Source organism: Barbus barbus (genome assembly GCF_936440315.1).
Source record: "Barbus barbus genome assembly, chromosome: 10".
Lineage (NCBI taxonomy): Eukaryota > Metazoa > Chordata > Actinopteri > Cypriniformes > Cyprinidae > Barbus > Barbus barbus.
This window is the reverse complement of record NC_136738.1, coordinates 32428113-32436288: the sequence shown is the minus strand read 5'-3', so window position 1 is coordinate 32436288 and position 8176 is coordinate 32428113.

Below are 8176 nucleotides of genomic sequence, written 5' to 3'. Positions count from 1 at the left end.
TAAATGGATAAATGCATGAATACATAAAAAGGAATTAATGAATATATAAAGGAATAAAACAAACAAATGGAAAAACAAAAGAAATAAATTAATATACAAATAAAGAAGTAAATACTTAATTCTTAAATATACAATAGAATGCATAAATAAATAAATTAATTAATTAAAACAATACACGCACAAATTGTATACACATATAAACAAATAATCAAAGTATTCATTTAATGAATGAACATATAAAGGAATAAATGAAGTTATAAAGGAAAATAATGAATGAAGGAAGGAAGGAATACACAAATATTTAAATAAATATATTTAAAAAAACAAAAATAATTAAATGAATATATAAAGGAGTTAATGAGTGGATGGATGGACGAATGAATAAATTAATGTAAATAAAGAAATGAATGAACGAAACATTTATGAATAAACAAATGGATGGATGAATAAATACTATATAAATAAAGGAATGAATGAATGGATAAAACCAAGTAAATAAATATATTAATAATAGAATTTATACATAAATACATACAAATAAATGAATATAAATACATAAAAAAACGAATCACTAAAATAATTAAATGAAATAGAATATATAAATTAATGAATAAAAGAATAAAGGAATGAATGCATGAGTGAAAACTAAAATAAATATATTAATAATGGAATAAATACATAAATACATAAACAATATTTAAATTAAATGTATAAAGAAATAAAAATGAATGAGAAATAAATAGGCAGATACTGAAACACTTGTTTTTGGCACATCCCTTGTATTTCTGCTAACTAGCGTGAACTGAAAGATAGATTTGTGTTACTTTGATGCTACTTTTACTCAGATCAGTTAGTTTTATACGGCATAGCAGATCTGCGTTTACATGGTTGTTTCATGTCAAGAAAACTCACTTCCAACACGTGAAGCCGTCCACATCTGAATGAAGATGTGTTACATGAGTTCAGTCTCGTACCTTTGTGTTTTATCCGAATGCTTTTGAGCCGGATCAAACTCTACTGTGGAGAAAATGAACTCAAGAACAGTCCTAATAGAGAACCTGGACATGTTATTAATGTGAAAACATCCACTGAAAGACTATCTGGATCTGTGTGTCGGACAGGAATGGAGTGTAATTGGGTTTTATGGGAGCCTCCTGTAGGCACTTACATGCATCAATATTTCAGATGGAAGAGGAACTTCCTTTAAACATCAATCAAGCTGCCGTCTCTTCAATTACCGGATTCAGATCCGAGATGTCGGACGTACAGCCATGTTGCCCTGGGCATGTGAAATTAATATTCCAGCCATGAGGGAAACGCTTAAACGTCCACGTAGTTAATAACATTAGACACGGATATGAAACTCAGTAGCATGAGAGTAAAGGTCATGCACCGCAGCATCGCACATTTACAGCCATACTGCAAACTCATTCATATTCACTTTAGAGCGACAGTTAACAGTTCATGTAAAAACACCAGTGTTACGAATAACTAAAAGCAACTCAAACTAAAGAAATAGTAGTAAAAATCATAAATAATTAACAAGTAACATTTAAATAAACTATTTTTGAAGCAGAAAGACTGAAATAGTATTTTCCTGTAAAACGTACTCAATCTGTCAAAAAAAGTTTTAATTCAAATTTTTATTTTTTATTTAATTATTTTTAGTGTACTTAATTGTATTTTTCATTTCATTCTTTTTCATTTTAATTTGTATACTAAATTATTTTTTTTTGTATGTTTAATTGTTTTTTCTAGTGTAGTAAACTTAATTATTTTTTACAGTGTATTAACTTAGTTTTAATTTATATTTATACTTCTATGTTTAATTCTTTTTATTTTTTATTTTAAAAAATAAATAACTTAATTTTATTTTAATTGCCAATTTATTTTATTTATTTTTTTACAGTGTTCTAACGGTTTTTTGTTTGTTTTTTCTATGGTGTAGTAACTTAATTTTAATTTAATGTTTGGGGGGGGTTTTTCTTTTCTTTTTTTTTACATTTTGTCAAGTCTACTAACTTAATTTTAATGTTTTTTATTTTTATTTATTTATTTATTTATTTTATTTATTTTTATAGTGTACTAACTTAATTTTAAATGAACTTTTTAATTTTTAAATTCAATTCTCAATTTTGTTACAGAGTACTAACCAAACTACATTTGTCTGTTGGAAAAAGACTATTGTTTTTTCTAGTAATGAACAACAAATAATGGTATAATGTGACAAAAACTCTCTTTTGTCACTCTCTTTCTCAAAAAACCATCTTAGATTTATCATCATCTTTTACAGCATATTGATCAACTGTTGTTGTGTTTAATTGCACTTCAATAAAGAAAGAAGAAAGAAAACTCAGTGGTTCACAAAACCTCAAACTCCCTGAGCAGCATTTCAGTCTTTTTGCAGGAAAATGAATGCAGTTTAGATATGTTTGTTTAATTGACTATTATACAGTCAGGCTGTTATTAGTTAATACGACACACTGGTGACCAGCTGCTGGTTTCTGCTGAATCTGATGGAAAGCGTGTGTTGTTTCTCTGCTTCTGACCCTGATGGATGTCGTTTGTTAAAGCGTGCGTCACATTATCCTGCAGTTACAGTTAAACCCCGCAGAGGCTGATAAACGACGCTAAAGATCACTTCAGTCACTCATTCGGCTTTCACAACAAAACCGGCCTCCGCTGCGTCTGAAGGACCCTTGAAGACTTCTAATCACATGGAACAGAAATTATAAGAAAGAAGGGAGTCGTTCGTTCATTTGCACCAGTGACCTTTCACATTAAACACACTGAGCTGTCTGCAGACAGGACCTTACATAATGCACTTTGCATATGTTTTCTGTTTTATCTAGCTAAATAAACAAAGGAATAAAGAAATAAATTAATATTGTAATAATAATAATAATAATAATAATAAATGAATAATAAAAAAATAATCAAATATAAAAACTAATAAAATAATAATTAAATGAACATTTAAATAAAGAAATAAAAACATGAATAGAATAAATGCATAAATATATAAAACAAATAAATCAATCAATAATAGAATGATATATTAATAAAGGAATGCACAAATATAAAAAACAAAACAAATGAACATGAATAAATAAGTTTAAAAAAATCTGACACAATGAGGAGAACATTAGTTATAAGATTAACTTCTATTCACATTTCACATGTGCACATGAATAATTCACCAAAAAAAGATCCTTCTATCATCATTCACTCGCCCTCAGGTCGTTCCAAATGTATTTCGTTTGTAAAAAAAACTAAGTTAGGCATGTTAGGCGGGCTTCTTCTATTTTCATCCTTGTATAAATCAACAACTGCTTTCACTGTATGGAAAAGAACACATTTAAGGTCCATTCACACCAAAAATCAATAACTATATAAGCATCCACACCACAGCATAATAATGTTCGGTTTATTATAAGCTCTCTGCAGTTTTGTCATCTGCTGCTTTAAATGCATGAGCTCTTTAAACAGATGCTTTCTTATTGGCTGTCAGGGTTTTTATCATTCATTCATCAACTGGAGAAATATATATATATTCTAGTTGCAAGATAATATCTGGAATTCTGAGAAACTGAAATGGAATGTTAACTCAGATGTGTGAGAAATAAACTCAAAATTCAGAGGATAACAACTCTGTATTTCAATAAAGTGTATGAATTCAGAATTGTGTTATATTAACCTAGAATTACAAAATATAACCTCAGAATTTTGCAATGCGAACTCAGATTTGCGAGAAAAAAACTCAGAATTCAGATAAAAAAGTAAATTGCAATATATAAATTCAGAATTGTGATGTAATGTATAAGCTGAGAATTCAGAGAAAAAAACTCAGAACTGTGAGAAATAAACTTAGAATTGTGAGAAAAAAGTCAGATAAAAATTCAGAATTCCGTAAAAATGAATTGCGATATATAAATTCAGAATTGCGAGATATAAACTGAGAATTCAAAGAAAAAAACTCAGAATTGCGAGAAAGAAGTTGGACTTGCGAGATGCAAACTGTGAAAAATGTTAATTGTGATACATAAACTCGGAATTGCGACATATAAACTGAGAATTGAGAGATAAAAACTGAGAACTGCATGAAAAAACCTCAGAATTGTGAGATACGAACTTGCAATTAACAAGTTTATAATTTGCAATTGCGCAATATAAACTCAGAATTCAGAGAAAAAAGTGAATACTGATATATAAATTCAGAATTGCGATATATGAACTGAGAATTGTCAGAAAAAACATCAGAACTGCAAAATGTAAACGCATAAGAAGTTTATAATTTGCAATTGCAAGATATACTCTCACTTCTGAGAAAAACAGGCAGAATTGTGACCTTTTATTAAAAATTTGGTGGCAGAAACAAGCCCTCATATGAGAGCAATAAATGATGAAGAACGCTCATTTTGGGGTGAACGGTCTCTTTAAGACGAATATGTTGCTTTGGCTAAGACTCGCTGAAGGATCTGGCATTTTCTCCAGGTTTGGTGGTGTTTTTCTCTCAGTGTGGGAGGTCCAGCAGACTGAGAGGATTCTCCAGCATCTGTGACGTGTTAGTACCTCAGAAATCACATTATCATGTTCAGTTGCAACCGAAAGCCTCCCGTCCCATCGTATCTCCACATATCTGTGTGAAAGCAGCACATCTGAAATCTAATATTCAGAGTTATGAGCGACTGGAGGTCACACCACACGATCACTTCAGTTCCTCTTAAACAGCTCCGGGTTTAACCTGCGCCAGGGTCACGAACACATATAGAGTGAGACGTAGCCTCGTTCATGCCAGAGGAGCGTTTATGGTTAGAAGAACTTCATCTGGTTGGAAAATGACTAGTTTGATTGGTCAGGAGTCGTACCAAGGTCCAGATTTCTCGCATGAACAACAATAACGTCATTTTGTTGAGTGTTTTCAATGTCATGCATGACAGAACTTATATTTCTGGGTGAACTCTTTTCTTCAGGCCCTGTGTCTCTTCACACTGACGTCTGAATCAAAACGATCAACGAGCCGCTGCGTTATTTGCCTTTAATTGTTTGTGCACCACAGAGCAGAGAGAGAGCTGGAGAACATCACCATCCTTCAGCAAAGAACAAAATCTGTCTGTGTGTGTTTATAATAAAGAAATATTTCCATAAAAGAGTTTAACAACTTTAGATTTTAAACATCATTTTCTAATATTACTGATATAACCAAACATTTGATCATGAAAGATGTTTCGAAAAGACACAAACCAGCTAAGAGCACATAACTCTCATAAAGTCATCAAATCCACTGATACTTACTGATGTTTGAGCTCCAGTCATGACGTCACTTCCTGTGGGATGATGTCATCCAGGAAATGGCTCTTATTGGTTGAAGTGGTGTAATTTAATTATCAATTACAACAATATTCCCAATAAAACATGTTTTGTTTGAAGCATTTCAATTTGAGAAAGAAACATGAATATCCAGTCAAACCGAAGTAGGCAAATATTTACATTTATGTAAATATAACTACAAAATTAACTACATTAAATTCATTGTGATATTTTAATTAAAACTAATGTGATGAACATCTTTAGAAATAGTAGATTTAGTGCAATGAACGTGTATATTGTACAGTTTGACTGGACACAGTTATCTTAGTATCAGAGATACTATTATTTTTTTGTATTAATATTTTGAATCCGTTTTTATTTCTGTTTTCTTTTAATTAAAAAAAATATGTAAATAAAAATATATACAAAATTAATAAAAATAAAATTGAATAATAAAATAAAAAGTAAAAAATATAAATGAATTCAAAAATAAATAAAATAAAATAAAATAAAAATTAAATTAAATTAAATTAAATTAAATTAAATTAAATTAAATTAAATTAAATTAAATTAAATTAAATTAAATTAAAGTTAACCATTTTTGTTAACCATAATAACCCTGGGAAACAAAACCTTTGACCTCAACTAAAAAAAGATATGAAGATTATTTTCTCTTATTTTGCTATACTACATTATTTCCAATTTGAATATATTTCCAAGATGAACATTCACTCAACTCATTAAAACAGAGATAAAAGCAGTGTTTTTTAATATTGTTGAGATGCTATTATAGTTTTTGCTAACATTTTGAATTACACTTAATTTTAATATTTTCTGCTTTCGTGTTAATTTTAGTTAAAGTTTGTTTTTGACATTTTTATTAGTTTTTGTTGTCTGTATAGTTTTATTTATTTTTTTCAGTTTTCTTTATTTTAATACAGTAAATCTAAATTAAAATGATAAATAAAAAAATACAAATATAAATTGTTTATTTTATTTCAAGTAAGGAAAATGCTTTTTCATGGTTTTAGTATGAGTTAGCTATAACAACCCTGGATAAACGGACTCTAACAAACATGATTTCCATCCATTTTCTCCGCTGTATTTAGACATACATGATGGATGTGATAATGTAGAGTATAACAGGAACATCTCAACACATGTGAACAGTAAAGGCTCTGCTCTTGTACATTATAACACATGCTGATTATGTCTTTTATTTCTGTTGTTTTCTCTTCTGCAGTCCGCCATAAACCGGCTTTGACAAATGCTGTCAATTATCGTCTCCACATGTCCAAACATTCAGCAGGCCGTGAGCCATGCGCTCGTCTGCTAATCATTAAACTATGACTGGCATTGTTATATTAGAGCGGCTGGAATCTCGGCCTGTGTATGACGGAGCGCATCCAATGGGAAACGGAGCTGCTCTTGATGTTACGTCATCTTTGTTCTGAGATGCCAAGCGTTTCACTAAAACCATTCACAGGGAAGCATTAGTTCATAAACCAACATGTACTCCCTGGAAATAATCTGACCTGCTAATTAAAACATCTGAAACATTTACAGCCCTGTTCTGATTAAATACTTCTCAGTTGATGTAAAACACGCACCTGTGATTAGAATTACGAGACGAAATCGTGTACTCAAACTCAGAAATTATTGTTCAAATGGCAAAACTAATTATGTCCAAATGGATCCATGCACTTCAAACGGTTCCAGATTCTCAGATCTTGATGCAAAATTAATAACGACTACCTTAATTACCTCTATATTATCTTGCAAAATAACTAAGAACAACAATTGTCCACAGCAAACACTGGCTAAGATAAAAAATTATATGTATCTGTCAACTTTTTCAACTCTATATCATTTATTAATATTATTACAAATCTAAATCTAATATTTAAATTACACTATATTATATTATTATTATATAAATGAAATTATATATTTTTCACTAGACGATTATTTTGCTTAAAAGAATTCACGATAGTTGTATATCGCTATATATGTAAAAATCTTGAAATTAATGCTATCAGTCATAATCTTTGTGAATCATCAATAGTCCGGAGCCAACATCATGTGATTTCAATATATAGGGCTTGGTTACATCACAACTAAGTATCTGTGTTTTTTTCCTTACGCTTGGATCAGTTTTATAAATTTGTAGACATTTTTAATGAGACGTTTGTGTATTTAAAGGGGTCATATGATGCAATTTCAAGTTTTCCTTCCTCTTTGAAGTGTTCATGCATAGATAAGATCCCAGAAGTTGCAAAGACTGAAGTCTCAAAACCAAAGACATATTCTTTATAAAAGTTAAGACTCTGCCACGCCCTCCTAAAACACCTCATTTAAACACGCCCCCACATGTCTACATCACGATGTGGGGAGATTTGCATAACTCCGCCCAAATGTTCACGCAAAGAAAGAAGGCGGAGCTATTATTCTGGCTGTAGTGTTGTTGCTGTCGCCGGCACCATGTCCTGGAGACGCTGTGTTTCATTGTGAAATCGAAACTACTTTGTTTGGGCTTCCAAAAGAGGACACAACTAGAAATCAGTGGTTAAGTTGTATTTACAACACTGTTCCAGAACAGTTCAACCCAAATATTAGAGTGTGTGCAGCGCATTTTACGGAGGACTATTTCCTGAACCTGAAAGAGAGTATCCTACAATGCCAGCTCTGCTCAAAGCCTGTTTCTATAAAGTGGGGCAATTCCAACCTTGCAAGAACAGTCTGGCGCTTCTGACTCACAGCCTGTAAGTATGTTTTCATATTTAAAGAATTTGCCACTGACGATTCAAACGTGAGTTTTGAGCAGTGTAGAGTAGCGCTTGTTGTTTCTCCAATCACACTTCCGTCA